This window comes from Nilaparvata lugens, chromosome X (genome assembly GCF_014356525.2).
Source record: "Nilaparvata lugens isolate BPH chromosome X, ASM1435652v1, whole genome shotgun sequence".
NCBI lineage: Eukaryota > Metazoa > Arthropoda > Insecta > Hemiptera > Delphacidae > Nilaparvata > Nilaparvata lugens.
The window spans coordinates 22,886,605-22,907,715 of record NC_052518.1 but is presented as its reverse complement, the minus strand read 5'-3'; the positions used below and the strand labels follow the sequence as shown (position 1 = coordinate 22,907,715).

Here is a 21,111-nt window from a genome sequence, read left to right as displayed (position 1 = left end):
CTCTTCCTCATCCTCCTCCTCCTCCTCCTCCTCCTCCTCCTCCTCCTCCGCCACCTCCTTCTCCTCCCCCATCCGCTTTTCTGCTCTTCTTATATTCATTCTTCATTTTCCATTCTTCTCCTTTTCCCTCATCTTTCTCTACTGTTCGACAGATGATTTTGCTCTCACTTGTATTGCTCATTCAAACTTCTCGTATATGGGCCTTTGACCTTTCAGCGTCATCTACTAATTGAATGAAGGAAAGTCATGTACAGAGTGAATAAAAATAGCACTAACAAAAGTGGCTGATAACAAATCACAGATTCATATATGTGTATAAGGAACAATAATTTATAATGTAGAATCCAACTAGGCGTACAGCATACGAACTTCAGTGGTGGAAAATGCTGTTGCAATCATAGGAGACATTCCTCTATTAGCTATAATTGAATTTTGGTTTTGATGGTATTGATATTTCGAGTATCAAATCTCTAATATAAGGTGGAAGAGAATTGAAGCTTTAGAAACGGAAAAGCGCTTGGTATAATCTATAAGGGTTCTTGTGTAATTTTTATATGAAAGCATCTTAGTTACAGGTCAAGAGGCAAATATACAAAACTATTACACATTTGCGAGTAATACGTTTAAGATAAAACGATTTTGAGAGATGCACAGGGAAGTGCGTAAGGGCGTGAACAGGCTAATAAAATACGAGAGGTAATCAAAATGTTCTGCGCTGGCTGGTTCAGGTCGGTAATTATCCAACCAAATCTGTCCAATTACACGCTATAGGTTGGTGATGTGGAAACCATCCACCCAGTTGGTGACAAATGTGTTCATCCTGACTGTGTGCAGGGTAAGGTTTGACAGTAGAGGCCAGGAGGTGGAAGGTAGTGGGTAGAGGGTGGTGAGAGATGAGAATTTGTCATCTTTTCGAGTGCATGATGAGAAGATTCGAGTTATGCCTTCAAGATTCCAATTCTGTACGGTAAAAGACAAGCACGCTGTACTTTACCCGGCTGTCAAAGGGAATAATTAATTTGAAGTTAATTTACAAGACGCAGGTCATGAACTACTAGCAGCGTTTGTCTTTATGCCTGGTTGCCAGCCCCTCCCCACTCTGTCTCTCTCTATCAATTAGTCAACTCACTCGAATCATGGACAACTTGCCTCAATCCTCACTCAACAACTTTTTCTCTTCCCATTTATTCTTTAATTGTATACACAAACGCTGTCTCTTCAGCGATGCTGACTATCTTCTTCTCCCCTCACACTTACTCCTCTCTCTTCAAAGCGATTCCAACAACGTCTCTTAACCGAAAAATTACACAAATAAGCCTTTTCAATTTTCTGCGTCAATTCCGTAAAACAGCTACTACAGAGGACGTAGAGAGAATCTAGATTGAATTAAAACAAGGAGTGGTGACTTGAAACTTCTGGGGACATGGCTTTCAACATTTTCCTTCTTATTTATGATTTTGTGAATCTTTCTTGGAAGATGCGACTAACAGTACTACTACGGAAAGTCACTACATAAACTGAGATCTCTTATTCGAATAATGAATTTGAAGAAGGAAGAATTATACAATAAGTTGAAGAGAACTGTAGAAGTTGGAAAGTGGATTTCCAGGAACTGTATCTGGACTGAAGTTGAATAATAATTATTATCCACTGACACAAACAAAATATGAATGGAATAATAACTATTCAGTAGTAAGAATATAATTCAAAAATAAAAATTGCGATAAAGGTAATTCTTTGTGAAGATAGGAGTCACCTCCGAACAGAATATTTAAACATTTAAAATACGTGAATTCAGACATCAAAGGAAATAATATTAATGACACAAACTACTGGATTTTAGGTTGACTGAGGTGGTCATGTGATATAATCAGTCGCAGTTTTGAGGACATTGTTTAGGATGAGGTTATGACTTTTGCAACTCTCACAAGCGGGCAAAGATTTTCTTTATGCTGGTGATGCCTGGATTTTATATTTCATTCTATTTTATTCGAGTAAATGTATGAGTAATTATGTTCATTTAATGATGCTTTTAATGATATTTCATATTATAAAGATTATGTCTTGAATCTTGAATATTCCAATTGGCAATAAATGAAGCACAACGGCTGGTAACCGAAGAGAGATTCCACTTCACCTAAGCACTGTATCGAGTTATTGACTTCTCAACAGTGTTTTCGTACCTACCACATCTCTCAGTATTTTTACACTTGAGAGCTTTTTGTGATATGTTAAACTCCTAGAAAGCAAAGCTCATCCTAAACAATAATGTCCTCAAAACTGCGGTTGATTATGTCACATGATTCACTCATCTCAGTCAACCTAAAGTCCAATAGTTTAGTGTCATTAATATTCAGAGACCGTTTGCCCGAAACTAGTTGTTCATTTGATTAATAGTCTTTTCAGTATTCTCAACAACGTTTTCCTGTGTTTCAGTCACAATGCTTGTCGTATCATCAGCAAAAAGAAATAAAAATCTGGAGTAGTACACTCACACAACTTTCCTTGCTCATTGATCTATAAGCCTCATTCTTAAACGAGGATAATCTAGGGGAATAACATTATGCCGATTGGCGGCACAAAAAATTTTATTAAAACTACGATTATCTATTTATTTATTTATTCATTCATAATATAAATAGTATATTATGCATATATATAGTATAATAGCATAATATAATAGTATAATATTCAATTATACTATTGTTATTGTTTTCAGAGTACATTTTTCTTCGTTTTAATTATGAAATTTGAGGATTTTTTAAAAGTTGTCAAAACAGCTGTCCCACAAATAAAATATCGACGTGTGTTCTTTTGAATTAACTGCTCTACCCACCTACCTCAAGCACGAGAAGGAGGTTACAAAGTAAATTTCTCAAAGATGGGGTGGACCCCCTGTTAGTTTCTCAGGGAGGAGACTCATGCTAGATAATAGAGCTGATATATGACTATACAGGGTATGAATTTGAAAAAAAATCGGTCAAGTCATTTTTGTGAAAATCGTGAAAAAAATAGTTTTTAAGTAATTATCCGCCATTTTTCTCAAGCTATTAATATATAATTATACAATAGTATACATTGGTTAGTATAGATTGGTTACGGAGCTCCTGCAATTTTCCCAGAAATGAGACTCATGTCAGTTGATAGGGCTTATAAGTATAGCTATCCATGGTATAAATTTGAAGCAAATCGTTGGAGCCGTTTTCGAGAAAACCGTGAAAAACATAGTTTTTTAGTCATATAACTCCGTTTTTTTCGCCATTTTGAATTGAATTTCATTGAATTTTTTATTGTCGGATCCTCATGATATAAGGACCTTCAGTTTAGAATTTTAAGTCAATCAGTTAATTAGGATTGGAGTTATCGTGTTCACACACACACACACACACACACACACAACACACACACACACACACCACCACACACACACACCACACACACACACACCACACACACACACACAACACACACACACACACACACACACACACACACACACACACACCACCACACACACACACACACACACACACACCACACACACACACACACACACACACCACACACACACACACACACACACACACACACACACACACACACACACACACACACACACACACACACACACACACACACACACACACACCTTTATTTTAACCTGGAGGGTGAAGTTAGAGCCCCGCTGGCACTCTCCCCCACTTAACCCTCCTATACAATTCTAATGCATTTACATTACAACAAAACAAGAAAATCATCTCCTGAATAGGATAAAGAAATGATTTGAAAAGGAATAAATCAATAGTAATTAAAAAAAAAAAACAAGAGCAATTTTATTCTCAGAAGAATATTATCTAACTCAGAAGAATATTATTTAGGCTGAAAGTTGGAAATAAAATTCGATCAATTTAAAAAATGATTTATGATTTTTCTTAGAGAGATATATCAGAAGATACACCAATTAGAATTGAGTAATATATGAATTTGACACCTCGAAATCGCCTAATTGTCAAAAAATCTCGTGTCTTTTTAAAACAAAAGGGAACTAAGTTATTCAATGGAGAAGGATTGATTTTCATGTACTATACCAATTATATTGATGAACGTATTTCTCCATACAAGGTGCTCTTTACAACAAGGTATCCTCAACATTAAGTGTCTTTCAAAAACAAAAAAAAACTAAATTATCCAAGAGAAATCTTGATATCCATGTACTTTGTTCATTATATTCACGAACGTTTATCCTCATTCAAGGTGGAATGGAAAACATAGTAAAATAGTCGATTAAATTCAATTCTGGTGAGTTTTGTGCAGTTTGACAGCTGCAGCCTCTGACCGACAATGAACACATTCAATTGCAGCGCTCTTGAAATGAATAATGCATTGTTTAGCCTTTGCGATGATGAACACGAAGAACCAGAAAATTGTCGGCCTTTGTGACAAAAACAGAGTGGCCGAAATTTGCCTTTTTGCTCCGTCCGGACCATTAATGGTGAGCAAATTGAAAGAGGATCAGCGAGCAGTAATAGACGCATTAGCTGCTGCTTTGCTGCTACTTGTGATGATTCTGCTGCTCCTGGAATGTGAGTAGTAGCGGTTTGATGTGTTGAAAGAGTGGTGGCAACAGGCTCTCTCATTCCAGCAGACAGGACCAAGGATAAAGGACTCTGAGCGGGGGAATCAATTTTTCCCTCTTAGACGACGAGAACTGCTCTTCCCTTCTTCTTACTTCGTGGTTAAGAGGATTTAATGCTATCAAACCTGTGCTACTTGCTGTGGAGCAATGTCCTGGAATATAGCTGCCTCACATTTTCTTAGCAACTTGGAACCCATAGTAGTTTTCTGTGTCTGTTGCTACAGAACTAATTCATACTTCATCCTAAGTAGATAGGATGTAGGGCTAAATTGGTAAGGGAGACGTATCTCTTTCAAGGTCTCTAGGGTATCGTTTTCTCATTGCGGCAATCGCGATAAAGATTATCATACCAAGGCTTTCACCGATGCTATTCGCCTAATAGCAAATACAAATTTAATAGTTTACTTGGAATCCATTATTACATTAATACCGACTAGCAGTTTTGTGATAGCTCAACTTGAACATTTACAACACGACTATTCGGCATTGGTGCCATCTCCATGAGTTCTAGTTTTGTTTCAGTTCTATTCAATTTTATCAAACAAAGGATTTTGTTGTCAACCTCTACAACAGAAACTGATAATTATGCTGTATAATAACCTACAGACAAATAATATTAGAGTTTCATAGAATCATTAGTTTCAATTCAATTTAATTATATTATTATAGACTCATAATCAAGCCCAGTACACACTAGAATCCATTTTATGCTCTTTTGGTCTGGTTAAAGATGAAAGATTTTATGAAACACAGTCATGTTGCACGATATTTTCTTGGCGTGGTCATCAATTATTGAGTCTAGAGGTGAGACGTCCCAGTCTAACTCCTAGTTGTGCTCTAATTCACTTGATTATAGGTTAATATTCTATACTTGAAATATTTAGGCTGAAAATTAAAACTAAAATGGCTAAGAGCACAACACGCCCAACCGTAGAGTAAAGATACCGTGTAATTCACTTCAGTATAAATTTAAACTGGAGTAAAAATACTTGTAGTAATAATAGTTAACTTTGGCCTTTTAACTTTTTTGACTCTTTTATCAGCAGTTTTGAACTTTAGATTTTCTAAAATTATTCAACAGCTGGTGGTGGAAAAAGGAATGCCTCGTCAATATTGAACATTTTAGTGTGAACGCTGGACGAGACGAGTGTCTCTAGACGGTTTATTGACCGCGTCCCTGGACCGTCCATATACAGTCGCGCAATTTGAGTTCTAGTGTATATTTAGCTTTATTGATTTTTTAAACATCACTAAATGTATTGCTAGGTTTTATCAGACCAGTTGCATACAAATCATTTACATCATTCAACCGCAGCGTAAGGAATGAATAGAACAAGCGCAATTGGTTTCTAAATATGTATCCATGTAAATATGAGATTGAATTTCCAATTCTATTCACATTTAGGGTCATTTTGACCTGTGTGAAAGAAATATCTTCAAACTTCTTACCAAATTTTATCTTTTTGAGGATCAGTGGAAACTTCTTTCTACTCGATTGTCGATAGATAATCTGGATATCGTTATAATTTGATTTAATAATAAGTAAAAAGCCTTCTTATAATATAATCACCAACATAAATGACTGTGAAGTAGCAGTGAGAAGCTCTGAACTATCCGATCACGCATTTCAGTTTTTGAAAGTGATCAGTGGTTTATATGTAGCTGAAAAAATGGAAAGATGTATTGAAGAAATTAGAGAAATGTCTACAAGTAACCTGAACTGTCTTAATAACCATTTATCCAGAGTGGAGAAGCAGGTTGATCCAAGCAATCAGTTTCTGAAATTTTCTAAAACGCTTGATTATTTTTCCAATGTTTCCTGTCCAATAAAGAGAATAAGAATGAGCTGTACGGAAAATAAAAATTAGTGAATCACTGAGGATATATTACTATAGAGACAGGATGTAAGAAATGCGTTCAAATTATTCTCGCAGAGTAGAGATGCAACAAAAGAGAGAGAGTACATGAACTTGAAAAAGCACTAGGCCTATACGAATGAGATAAGAAGAGCAAAGAGCAATTACGTTGTGGATACTTTGAGTGCGTGAAACAACCTGAATAAATGTGTATGGAGGATCATAAATGATGAAAAAATCGGATCAAGGCAAAAAAATGGTAACAGGTACATTGGTAGTATGAAAACAAAAGAGGGCAAGGTTTTGAAAGATTGATTGATTGATTGATTGATTGAGTACTTTATTTATGTAGATTACAATATATACTGTCTTATACACTTATATACAATAGCTTACCATACAGCAAAGTTGTAGATGAATTTACATTATATAGACTAAGAAAATAATTGTTGAACTGTATATGATATGAAAAAGCAATTTGTAATATGATAACTATAGATAATAATTATATTGTTATGCATCTACATAAATTGGCGGAGGTTTGGACATATCAATGTCCATTCTTTGGAAAGAATATTAAAAATATCCTCCCCACTAACTCTCTACCAAAACGTTAATTTCATTATTTAAACTAAGGATTTATTTATTAATGGAAATATTGTGAAAGTTTTAATCAATATGAATATTAAGAGAAAAAAACAGAAAATTTATAAAGTAAAATAATTATATAGGTAGATAAGATCAAATAATTAATAATTGATTAATAAAATGAAGTATGCTGAAGGTAGATCAGGGTAATCAACTTTCAGTAATATACAGCAGTATGCAGTGAATAATTGAAATAACATGAGTTTATATAATATATATATATATATATATATATATATATATATACAATTCGTTCTATAACAGGTTTAAAGGTTTGTATTTGTGGGATGGGTAGGGGATGGTTGTCATGTGATCGTTCTAGGGCCGGACAGTTTCAGTCATTTGTTCCTAAAGATGTTTTTTTAAAGTCAGGATGAAGCTCGCTCGGCTCTCGATGGACCTGATAGAAACAGGAAGTGCATTCCATGCACGACAGGCACTGACTAAGAAGGATTTTGTGAAAATAGTAGTTCGATGATTGGGTATCCTTAAAGTACTTTCTCCGGTTCTAGTATGTGAAGCATCTATCCTCCTACCTTCAGAGACAAATTTGAAATCATCTTTAAAATAGTTCGGATTACCATATTTCAAGATATCTCTAACAAGCTTGACTATTCGAAAAAGCCTCTGATCGGGAAGCTTTAATGTTGAACTAGCAATGTGGGCTGGGGTGATATGATCATGGCGTTGGAGAGAGTAGACGAAACGTAGACAATAATTTTGGCAACGCTGTAGTTTATCATTCAGAGTGACTTGCATATCGTTAAGAACAGAATTACAATACATTAAATGTGGGAAGATGAGAGATTGAACCAATAATAATTTAATGTTTCTAGGGAGAATATCGTGCATTTTCTTCAATGCATGCATGGCTGAGAATACCTTTTTACAAGTTTTGTTCACTTGTTCTGACCAGTCAAGAGTATTATTCATAATAATGCCTAAATTTTTAACTGAGCTACAGTAAGGAATGTCATTACCATCTACACTAATTTTGTGAATCGATTCATAGTCAATATTGTTTATAAGACGAGAATATCCAATTATAATGGGCTGTGTTTTGATGGGATTAAGCTTAAGGCCATTTTTCTTTGTCCATTCCAATATCGAATTGATATCCTGATTCATTATTCCAACTGTTTCATTAATTTTTGTTATGGGACAGCTTAAATAGATTTGAAGGTCGTCTGCATAAGTATGGAAACTGGAGAATTTGATAATGGAAGAAAGGTCATTAGCATACAAAGTGAAGAGGAGAGGGCCTAAAATTGAACCTTGTGGTACTCCATGCATAACGTTTTTCCAAGTAGACTTTTTGTCACCGACAGATACACATTGTTTCCTACCTAATAGATAGGATTTAAACCAAACTAACGAGTTGTGACTGGAACCAAGAATAGCCAACTTATTCAGAAGGACTGTATGATCAACAGTATCAAATGCTTTAGAAAAATCAAATAGGGTGAGGATGGTGCATTTTCTTTGGTCCATAGCTAACCTTATATCATCAGTGACACGAAGCAGAGCTGTTTCAGTTGAATGGAATTTTCTAAAGCCTGATTGAAAGTTATGAAGCTTACTATTGTTGTCTAGAAATTTTACAACTTGAGCATGAATGAGTCTTTCTAGCACTTTGGACAATGCAGGTAAAATACTGATTGGTCTAAAATCCTCAACTTTATTGGGTGATGGAACTTTATTTAGATGGTGAACCAGAGCAAACTTCCAGTTTTCAGGGAAAATGCCTTCTTCAATAGACTTGTTGAAAATGTATGTAATGGTTGGTAAAACAGCAAATAAAATTTTCTTGATAAATTTAATAGGAATTTTGTCAACACCCGTAGCATTACTATGAATACGTTGAATTGCTCTGAAAGTGTCTTCTTCTGAGATTGGATGGAAATGAAATTGATCAGTAATTGGTAAATCTAAGTTTGTAACCTGCTCTTCAAGATCATCGATATGATTAGCAATGACAACTTCGTCGCGTTGGTTAGAGTGTGAAACGAAATGGTCATTTATATTGTTCAATGCTAAGTCAATTTGTGGATTCGATTTCTGCTTGCCAAGCCCGAATTCTTTTATTCCCTGCCAAAGTGATTTAGAGTCTTGTCTGTTGTTTGTCATAAACGAATTCAAGTACCTAATCTTTGAGTTCCGTAATTCCTGTTTAACTCTATTTCTAAGGCTCCTATACTCTATCAAACTGTCCAAGACAAATGTCTTTTTAAATTTTCTATGTACTTTGTCTCTACGTCCCATCATCTTAAGTATGTCTTCAGTCATCCACGGTACTCGTCGTTTTCTATTAATCCTCCTTGTCACATAAGGTGCATGTTTGTCATACAGAGTCAAAGTCCAATTCTCGAAAGTCTTGACCATGTCATCAACCGAGGGTAATGCTTCAATTTGATGCCATGGAGTCTGAGCCACATCGGTCAGGAAAGCGGCTTCATCAAAGTTTTTGAAGTCTCTTTAAGTGATAATTTTCTGTTCTGGCTTGGGTATCTTATGGGAAAGTACACAGTAGATCAAATCATGTCTAGAAATAGCTGGGACTGAGATTTGGCCTGCTTGAACAACCTCATTGGGATCACTAACAATGAGAAGGTCAATGAGTGTGTCTGATTCATTAGTATGATGAGTTGGATCGAGAGGTAAAATAGTCATGTTTAGGCATTGGAAAATTGTAGTCAGTTGAAAGTAGTCAAAGTTCCGATTTGTTATGTTCAAGTCGGTGTTCATATCCCCCATAACTAGTACACGGTTATAACAAGGCATAAGAGAAAGCAAGGCACTTTCGAAATCTGTGAAATGACCTATTTTTGGTGAGCGATAACAGATACCAACGAGTAATTTATCAGTACTGGATAACGATAATTCAAGTAGCATAAACTCTGGTCTTGAACAATACTCTTGTTTAGATGTGATTAAAACTTTTGTTTTGATACCATCTTTCACATAAATTGCTACACCCCCACAAGCTTTATTTAATCTATCATTCCGGAAAAGATTATATCCAGGCAAAGCAACAAAATTTGATGGAATACTAGGCTTCAAAAATGATTCGGAAATTCCGATTATATTGAAGTCCTGAAAACGGAAGATTGCTCTGAGTTCATCAATGTGGCAGCTGAGGGATTGTACATTGAGGTGAGCAGCCTTGAAAAGTTTTTTGAAAGAGTGGAGCTTATTTGCTAGAAACATACCTGCGTCATTATTACTATTATTGAAATAATCATACCTACTTGAGGGCGAGCGAGCTGACGTGTCAGTGAGAGGCATCATGGTAGCAGCAGACCAATCGTGAACCGACCTCAGAACGACACATGACGGGGAAAATGGGGATGAGACTGATAAAACTTAACCTAAATGAAAAAGTCTCTTGATTCGAGTGCATTCAGTATGCCTTGGCAGTTCGGCTCCCTTCACTATTTATAGCACTAGTTCAAAAAATTCACTAAACACAATAAGATGTAGATGTGTGGAGTTCCGGTGATGAATAATCCTAATGGTGAATAAGATGAAGATTGAGGAAGAACTTGTAGTGGGAGATCTAGTCCAATTGGAGATAGAGCGAGTAGGTATCCGGTAGTGGAAGAATCGGGTCCAAGTGGAGGTGGAGCGAGATTCAGATTCAGATTCAGATTCCTTTATTCATGTCAGAGTCCAGCAGATAATCCAATGTGGTGGGCAGTTTGCAGTGGTAGATGCTGATGGGAGCGAGCAGGTGGGGGAGCGAGAGAGAGCCAGGGCGGCGGCAAGAGAGAGCGTGTGCAAGAAGTCACAGGAACCAGGTCTGAAAACAGGAAGAAAACTCCAGCAGAAACACAGCAGAAAAAAGTACAGAAAGTATATGAAAATCATTAAGAGGATAGACAATTAAAAGAGAGTGTACAGACCTACAGAGAGATGGAAAATAAGAAGAGAAATATGAATCAGTAGATTGATTTCAAATTGCAGTTGACGGTTGTTAGAGAGAAGAATGTGAAGAGAGGACTAAGCTGTGTGAGAATACACATAGATTATGTAAGATTTTTGTCTAAAAAGGTGGATGAAGAGAGAGATATTAGAAGAAAGTAGTAAATATCCGGTGCATAAAATGAGATAGATAATAAGAAAATGAAATTGGAGGGATGAGAAAAACCGAAGGAAAGAGAGAGGCAGTGAGTAAGAGAGAGCAAAGGGATTGATACAGATAGCATAGAGTACAGTGTTAATGATCTGGTATAGAAATGAAGTAAGCATGTCTATATTATTAAAAATATACAGTATAACTAGTTTTGAGCATGAATTGAGCTAATTTGGAGGGAGGTCAGAATGAGAAGAGGTAGGAAGAGAAGAAATTATAGAAGTTACAGACAGGTAATACTGCATATAAGAAAACAGAATAACGGATATATAAATAGAATACGCGAATAGAAGGTTGGAATGTGACTATGGTGAAAATCATAATAGAAGTGCCAATCATAAGTTTACCGTCATTATTACGATGACTGTTATTTCTGTTATTGTTGTCAATTCCACGAAAAGTCAACTTGAATCCTGCTGTAAGTTTACTATACACACTAGTAATATACATGTGGAGACTGGATTCAGGCTTTGTTGATAAACAGAAATGGATTTAATAGATTATGGATTGACAATGAACTGAGATGAGGAAGAAGCGTTATAAACTCAGCAATTCGAAATAGGTTATAAATGTATTATTAAAGTGAACTTAGGTTTCGGAGCAATTTTCATAATTTTATCAGCAGTGGAAAAGGTTCTATTTTTGTACTATGCTATCGTTAGATAAAAAGTGACACATTGGATTAGCTGGAAACATCATTCGGTTATGTCTAATGGAAAACTAGTATCCTGATTGAGTATTGGATGATTCAATCAGTAAAACGTTTCAGTATACTAGATGAATAATTGCTATAACTAAATTGATATAGCTTTATTCCAGTTATATTTTTTCCATGAAAACAGTATTATATATGTTCAAAAAATCAAAAATTAATTTTAAGATTTGTAAACATAGAATCCAGTTATATTTTTTCCATGAAAACAGTATTATATATGTTCAAATAGCAAAAATTAATTTGGTAAAAATGGTATCAATAGGGCAATTGTCCAACAAAAAATAAAAGACTGAAAAAATGAAAAGAGAGAAGAGTGATGATTACATGAAGAGGCACAATTGAAATAATGAGAGCTCACCTTTAGTAGGAAGATATGACGTGCCAACACCGTGAAGTGTTTACTGGATGTCGGCAAAGATGGAAACGAGATTTGTGAATATCTAAATAAGTTCTTCCAGGAAGTTGGCTCGAACATTGAAGACTCAGTTTTGGATGGTTTTAACCAGTCATGTGTTGAAACAGAAAATGACTCAAGCCATATTGAAAAGATGATTGTTGCTCCTTCAACAGAAACAGAAATTCTCGAAATTATTGATTCCCTGAAGAGTAAGAGGGCAACTGGTCTTGATTGGATCTCCACTGTTGTTATAAAAAGTATTTAATTGCTCCACTAACAGTATTGGTGAATAAGTCCTTGGAGTGTGGTGTATTCCCTCAGAAATTGAGAGAGTCGAAGTAGTTACAATCCACAAGAGTGGCGAAGAAAATCTGGCAAATAATTCTCGACCAATCACTTTAGGAAATGCATTGGGTAAAATCTATGGAAAAGCAACGCTAATTCGTTTCGTGGAACATTTGTTTCGAAATGGAATTTTATCATCCGAGCAACATGGATTTCAGAAGGATAAATCAACCAGGTTAGCCATTGCGTCTCTTGTGGAGAATGTAATAGATAGAATGGACAATGGTGGAAGGTGAAAGGGCAGTGGGGCTTTTTCTCGATATGAGCAAAGCTTTTGATTGTGTGGACCACACTATCTTGTTGAAAAAGTTGGAATAAGTGGGAGTTACTGATGTGGAGCTTGAGTGGTTCAAATCCTATCTTGTGTAGAAGTCAGTGTGTGGAGATGACTAGAGAGGAAAAATCAGATAGATCAAATGTTTTTAGAATAAAACAGGTGTACCACAGGGTTCGATCATTGAACCATTATTATTCATTTTATATGTTAACGATTTACCACAAATAATAACAAGTGGTAAGGTTTTGATGTATGCTGATGACACATCCTACGTTTATTTCTTCAAGATCTCTATAATTATTTCTATGTTTGAACTGCAAGGACTGCGTTTTAGTTTCGTTCACTTTGAGGATATGTTGACTGAGGTATTGGGCTATGGCATGTACATTGACAAAAGTATCTAATTCTAATTTTCCTGCATCCTTTGCACTACAAAATTTGTAGTACATGTAGTAAAGTTCAATGTACATGCCATAGCCCAATTCCTCAGTCAACATATCCTCAAAGTGAACGAAACTAAAGCGCAGTCCTTGCAGTTCAAACATAGAAATAATTATAGAGATCTTGAAGAAATAAACGTTCAAATAAATGTAGTGAATGTTGAACAACCATTGTCTGTGAAATTTCTAGGTGTCTTGCTGGACCAGAACTTGTCTTGGGATAACTATATTGATCATTTGTGCTGTAAAATATCATCTGGAGTGTTTGCAGTCAGGAAGATTTCAAGATTAAGTACTGGGAACACTATCTCAACATGTACAGTATATCATGCCCTCATAATGTCGCATATTTGGTATGCAATATTGATTTGGGGGGGCTCCAGTCTGAAAAATATAGATAGAATCTTTAGAATGCACAAGAGAGCTGTGAGAGCGATAAAAGGTCTTAAGCCATTAGAGTCCTGCAGAGAGTATTTTAAAGATCTAGGACTACTAACTGTGCCTGCACTGTACATTTTCGAAGTGATTATGTATATAAAAGATGAAAATTTATGAGAAACAGTGAAATACACAATTATGACACTAGAAATAAGAGTAAATTTTCTGCACAATACCACAGGACAGCTCAGTATGAAAATGAGCCTTCTTATATGGGTATAACATTTATGAGTAAACTGCCGCCAGCTTTGAGAGGAAATGAGAATAAGGATATTTTCAAAAAGCTATTGAAGAAATATTTAGCAAACGGGGTTTACTACAGTATTCAATAATTTATGGATGGAGAATGAGGCATTTGGGAGGGTTAAATAAAATTGTAATGTACATTGTGGAATGTGATGTATATAATATATGTATATATATTCTTTTTTTTGACAAATAGTCCTTGACGATTTCCTATACTCTTTAAAGAGTCTCCAGGAAGAAAATTTAATCAAAAATCAAAATCATTCCTCTTCTTAATATTATCTCAACTGCAGAATAGCAATATTCCTGAGCATCAATGTAGGGGAATTTGAAGTCTATTACTGCTGGTCAGTTTGCACCCTAGGGCAATGTTTGTCCTTTGGAGTCTACATCAAAGGTAATTATTGGTCGATAGCCTAAATGCTTCAGTCTCTATGTACCTTGTTCCTTCCCGATCTGGAATATGCCGTGGTATTCTGAGGTACCCTAACCCTCAACGCATGCCATCCATTGTATTCACTTGTAGCCTAAGGCGGTCGAATTGAATATAGGTAGCATACCTACCCGACCTTCATATGAATCGATAAAGTCTCTGTTATCCAAAAATGAACATACAATAAGTAGAAAAACTCCAGATCACATCGTCGATCACACTAAGGTAGAATATCAATGAATCTCGATCCATTTGGAAACATGACAATAGTTTCTAGTTTTTAGCCTATTGAAAAAACTTGTTCAACAATAAATGTGAAAAATATTAGAATAAAGAATAATATCGGGGCACCGAGTTTCGCTCTGGAGTACGAAAGCATAGAAGTATAAAAGCATAGTTTATATTTATTCCTTTATCTTTTGATAAACAGAGCACAATTCTTCAAAATGATTAGGGAAGGACCAACAGGCACTGCTCAAAACTGTTCCTCCCCCGAATTATGATTGATACATTATAGTCCAAAAAGTAGGTTATGTTCCATGATCCAATTTTGAATTTGAGTCGAATTTTCAGTTCAAATATTTGAAAACAGGAAATTCCGAATTTAGATAGTTTGAAATCGAAATTGAATAACAAAATAACTCTCACTGATCACTAAAACTGTAAAATAATGAATAACTTTGGAAATTTTGATATACTTAAATTTAGAATGATATACTACGCTTGTTACAATATTTGTTAAAATGAATAAAAAAGTAATGAATCTTGAATAAAATCATATTGTTGGTCATGTCAACAAATCAGGTAATATATTGATCACGTCGATTAATTTCTTGCCAGATAATACTTCTCGTGAGATCAGCTGCTGTTTAAATGCAATAGTTTAACAACTGAACATAATACTTTCCCACTCCCACACACGCACTCGCATCTTCCATTATCGACAGACGATATGAATTTCGAAGAAATTCTCAGCTGTTATTTCAAGGATGAATTATACTTTTAATTTTCTTCTGCGATTTTTTCCAGGGATGAGACCTAGTGCAATCAAATTTTTATATTATAAACCTCATATGTTCCAAATTTAAAGAATCCGGTTCATTCATCCGGTAAATTCGGAACCCGGTTACACTCAGACATATAAACATGAATATGAAATATAAAAAACTATTGGTAAAACGTTTAATTGAAATTTTTTTTAAAAACCTGAAGATGATATGAAACATAGAAACTAGATGTTTTTATTTGTGTTTTTAATCTGTTATTTTATACTAAAAACTTTTCAAAGGGAGGGTACTATGATATCATTTTATAAATAAAAAGTAATTCATAATATAATAGCTTCCAAAGAGTTTAGACAATTTAATCCTCAAAGATAAAGTACCTAAAGAGTTCTGCTCCTAAAGAGTTCAGTTAAAAGGTCAAGTCTAAGGATTTTTCATAAGCGATGGTAATTCTTTATACTTTTTCCACAGGCTTGCAATATAATTTTATCTTTAATTTCAAAGAGGAATTAATTTATAATTCCAAGCTAAAAGAAAATGAATTGACATTCGTAAGTAAGCAATAATAATCAATAGTGTTTGGATTTTTTCAGGTGTAATCAATTACGTACAGTATGGTACGTTTAAGGTTTGATCTCCAGCTATACATGTGGAGAGCTGATAATAATAATATTATCCTGCTCCTGGTTCAAGAGTGCTATCTGAAAGTAAGTAATATATGTATCTTCAGACACGTTCATTCACATGTGAATGACTAATCGAATTCTCTGTTGTGACTAGCCTACCAGTATTATTAAAAAACATTTTCCAGTAATCCGATTCATTATTCGAAAACTGCAATATACTCTGAACACTTATTATAAAAACCTATAATCCAATCTTTCTATTACTCCTACTTCAAAATATCCATTTATATGAATATAGAACTTCAGGAAGAATTCTGGGTAATGAAAAATGTTGAAGAGTTGTTACAAAACCGTTTTTAGAAGAAAGACTTGATTGAACTTGACAAGACAACCCCATCAAGAAGGAGGGTATTGGTTCTAATAGAATTTACTTGTGAACTCGATTTCTTGATCAGTGAATATTGAAATAATTATCAATTATTAATTAATCATTGCACATGATATGATTTTCACAGGCAGCTGTGCCGGAATATATGTTTTTTATTGTGAGATGAACATTGAACAAGAACTTGCACTTTATCCTGATGGTGATGTCCATAAGAACCCAGGCTTGTGCGTTAGTTATTGCGAGGGATGATGATGATGAGATATAAGTGGAGCTGCGGCCTCAGGTGGTCTCTGAACCGCCATATTTAAGCTTATAAATCATATTTAGAGGAGGCTATACAAGTGGTCACCCTTCCAATGGGAGTAGCAGGCGCATGAATCTTATTATCTGATCGATAGTCTATCAGCGCGACCAAAGAGACGCTTTCAAACTGAATATTTACTGGGGTATGTGATGAAATCAAACGTTATTTACAGTTATTGGTTTAATATTTCTGAAAACATATTCGTACGCATGACTGTCGAAAGATCAATGGAACCTTAGTGAAGCAACCAATATTCGCTTCACGATTGGCCATACGAATGTGGTTGCTACTCAAACGGAATATTTGATCACTTTCGGTATATAAAAAAAACGAGAACAGAGGAGTGTCTAGTATCGCTATGCTCGATTTTTCATTAGATTTTTCGCGTGGTCCAAAAATGTTCCCTGGAGCAGCAGCCGTTTGCCATATAATGGCTGTGAATGACCACAACCACCCATCTGGTTCCTCATCTCGATTTCGGCAGAATATCATAGATTCGGCTTTGCAACGAAACACACAGCTTGAGCCTCAGGGATATTTTTATTAAAATCTTTCCTCGTCGCCGTCAAGGGTTTGAAGCCGCTTTGAAGTGGTCCATGCCTTTCCACGACCGTCAAATCACTCTCTCTTCCCTCGCTCTCTCCCTTTCACACTCACTTTCTGTCGGTCTTTTTCTCGGCATAACCAATATTGAATCCTCGCACAGAGCTTCTCAATTGCACCGGAGAGAAAGGATTATTTTCTGTGCGTCTGGTGAATGGTGCAAACAAGAATCCAAATGTAATTCTTGTGGTTACTACAAAACCGAGCAACATATTCTCAAACAACCACTGTATATTAAACATCAATATTTGATTAATAATACAATCTCTTCTTCTTCTTCTTCTTCTTCTTCGTCCTCCTCCTCTTCCTCCATCTCCTCCTCTTCTTGAAAATGCTCCTGAATTTCTTTCTCTGTAGTTTTGACTGTGATAGAATGAAATGAAAATGAGTAGTTAATATAACAGACTGTAATAACATATAACAGAAATATTCGTTTAGCTTTGTTATTTCAAATGATTTTCCAATTCGAGTATATAAAATAATATGGAACAGAAACTCAAACATTGAATTATTCTGTACTACCCGGCAGGCTCACTTTACTCGCCTTTTCCGTCTAGCTGGACCTCCGACTGTTATTCTAGAAATAAGATAAGCATATTTGTTTCGCTTGCCTGCTTTCTTCATTCTAGCTTTCTTCCGTCAAATAGTCAAAAGAGACTTTCAGGCTCGATTCAATCACCGGCTGATTTTAATTATGTAGTACAGGGTTGCAAAAATCTCTATTTTCATCAGAATGAAAAAATATTTACTTATTTACTTGATTAAGATATGAAAATAATCGAACTTCAGTCCACTCATTAGAAATTTGAGATAAGAATGATGTAAGGAGCTTGCAACACATTCATATCCAAGCCGCTGCTATCACACGTGTTCCTGATTGCATTCCTTTACAAGAGTTATACAAACTCGTGTTATGTAGCGCATTTTGACACGTGCTGGTCTCGCCTTATTAGATCACTTGCCAAGCACGACACGTGTGTCATCATGTCGTATTGCTAATCTCTTCTTCTTCTTCTTCTTCTTCTTCTTCTTCTTCTTCTTCTTCTTCTTCTTCTTCTTCTTCTTCTTCTTCTTCTTCTTCTTCTTCTTCTTCCTCTTATTCTTCTTCTTCTTCTTCTTCTTTTTTCTTCTTCTTCTTCTTCTTCTTCTTCTTCTTCTTCTTCTTCTTCGTCTTCTTCTTCTTCTTCTTCTTCTTCTTCTTCTTCTTCTTCTTCTCTTCTTCTTCTTCTTCTCTCCTCTTCTTCTTCTTCTTCTTCTTCTTCTTCTTCTTCTTCTTCTTCTTCTTCTTCTTCTTCTTCTCTCTTCTTCTTCTTCTTTCTTCTTCTTCTTCTTCTTCTTCTTCTTCTTCTTCTTCTTTTTCTTCTTCTTCTTCTTCTTCTTCTTCTTCTTTCTTCTTCTTCTTCTTCTTCTCTTCTTCTTCTTTCTTCTTCTTCTTCTTCTTCTTCTTCTTCTTCTTCTTTCCCATTGTGCATCTACCGCCGCGTTGAGAGATGGCCCAGGATCCATCCTCCGTAGCCGTCCCTGCCATCTGCCATTCTTCTCAACTGAGCCGTACTCTTATCCCTTCCCGCATCAATGCACTCTTTCCTCTCCACCCATGTTGCTCTAGGTCTTCAGATCGGGCGTCGTGCTAACGGCCTAGCCTCCAAATACTGCCTAGGTTTTCTGTCTGCCCAACCTGGATACATGTCCAAACCAAGCCAGTTGCCTTGTCTGGATTACATCCGAAATGGGTGGGACTTCCTATCCTTGTGTTGCTGATCTTGTCTCTTCGGGTATATCCCACCATTCTCCTCAAGCACTTCATTTGGAGGGCGTTCACTCGGCTCATGTCATTGGCTGTTGGCGTCCAATTCTCGCTGCCATAGATAAAATAGATAGTATTTCTAGAGACCTCTTCCTTTCCAAAAATGCAGTTGCACGAGGAGTAATATGCTCTGGCTGCTTTTTGTATCCTGTGGGTGATTTACATTTGAGGTTTGCCAGTTTGAATTCTGACTGTGCCCAGAAACACATATCTTTCTGTTTGAGGGAGTGGCTGACCCCTGTACTCAACCCTGATTTTCTCTATCCGTTCTTCTGTCCTAGCAACCATCATGACTTGACTCTTCCCCTATCCAGCTCTTTCCATCAAAGTTTCACCCCATTCCAATACAGCCCTCTGCAGTTTTCTTACTGAATCTGCAATCAGAACCACGTTGTCTGCATAGGCTAGGACCTGCCATTGAACTGGCAACAGATTTTCCATTCCCACCATAGATCTTTCTGTTATTTGTCTGCAAACCTTCATGATTTCATCAATAAATATCACACATGACAATCGTGATAAACTAACACCTTTTCCCATGGAGGAAGTCTGAGAGGACGTAGTACCACTTATTCGAAATGTTCCTTTAAATCCTTGAACATAGATTAGTATAGAATGGTATTGATATAATATGCTTTGATCTATTACTTTTTATGTGCTACAAAAATTTGCGAAGCGTTACATCCTGCCATATATGCTAGTTTTTTCTCAATTTGCGACAAGCCTCAATTTATAAACAAGTAAATAACTTACATCGTTGAACATTATGTTATATATTGATGTTATAGGAGACAAGAATATACCTGGGGCTTTTTACTTAGTTTAGTGAATAATGTGTATTGGAAAGGGGTCGCTGATGTGGGGACACGTGGACAGGGTGGTTGCAGCTGGTGTCCACTCGTCCTATTTTTTGCAGTATTTCAGCTCCAAGTAAGTCTCGAACGTGAATCATCATTATTATTTAATTTATCAACTAGCATCGGAGAAGATTATCTTAGCAACTCAGCCGACTACTTACAGCTCTAGAAAACCATCTATCAGCTCGCCTAATCCCGCCTGCATGAAGACATATTACAGAGTGGTTCGAGACTCCCAAAGGGTCTGCAACCCGTAACAACCAACGCTGATTTATAACTTCATCTACTGCTTGGCTCACATACAAATCCGTACTATTCATAAACCACAGCAGATACAAAAGAATAATTCCTCAAAGAATTGAAATCTTCATTGCCATGATGTCACTTATATACTAAGGAGCTATAATCGTGACGGCATTTTGTATTGCCGTAAAGATAATTGTAAAGATAATCCGTGAAGGAATTTTGAATTGTTGCAAAGATAAAGTCCATTTTAACAAAATTCAGGGTTACGTCCAATGTACGACGGTGGAAAAAGTATTCCAATGTCCGACGGTGGAAAAATTAGTCCAATGTACGACGCAAACCTGAACAAGAATTTTATTACCTGAAGAAGAACAATGAGGGATGGTCACTACATAAGGGTAATCTCATGTGTATACGATTTATTGATGATAATAAATGAGCCAGTACCCACTACCTCCGAAAAAGGAATTTACCAGATGTTGAACAAAGATGTAACAGTTTTTACCATCGAACAGTTCAAATTCATCTACATTTTATATACCGTACCTTGTATAAGATAACGTGGAACTTGCTATTCCAACAATTTTAATCATCTGCATTTCTTCAAGTGAATTTATTAGTAACACTACTACAAATGTGTATTTAACAGATATCAAAAAGATTTGAGATCGATTTCACATCATTTAAGGAATATTCGCATCAACAAGCGATCA

At 35.8% G+C, this 21,111-nt stretch overlaps 1 protein-coding gene across 3 annotated transcripts in view; it reads right to left on the bottom strand.

The window, feature by feature from the left end:
- Positions 1-21,111, bottom strand: part of LOC111062357 (KH domain-containing, RNA-binding, signal transduction-associated protein 2) — a 271,495-nt gene that overhangs the window by 105,120 nt on the left and 145,264 nt on the right. The gene's annotated exons all lie outside the window — the stretch shown is intronic.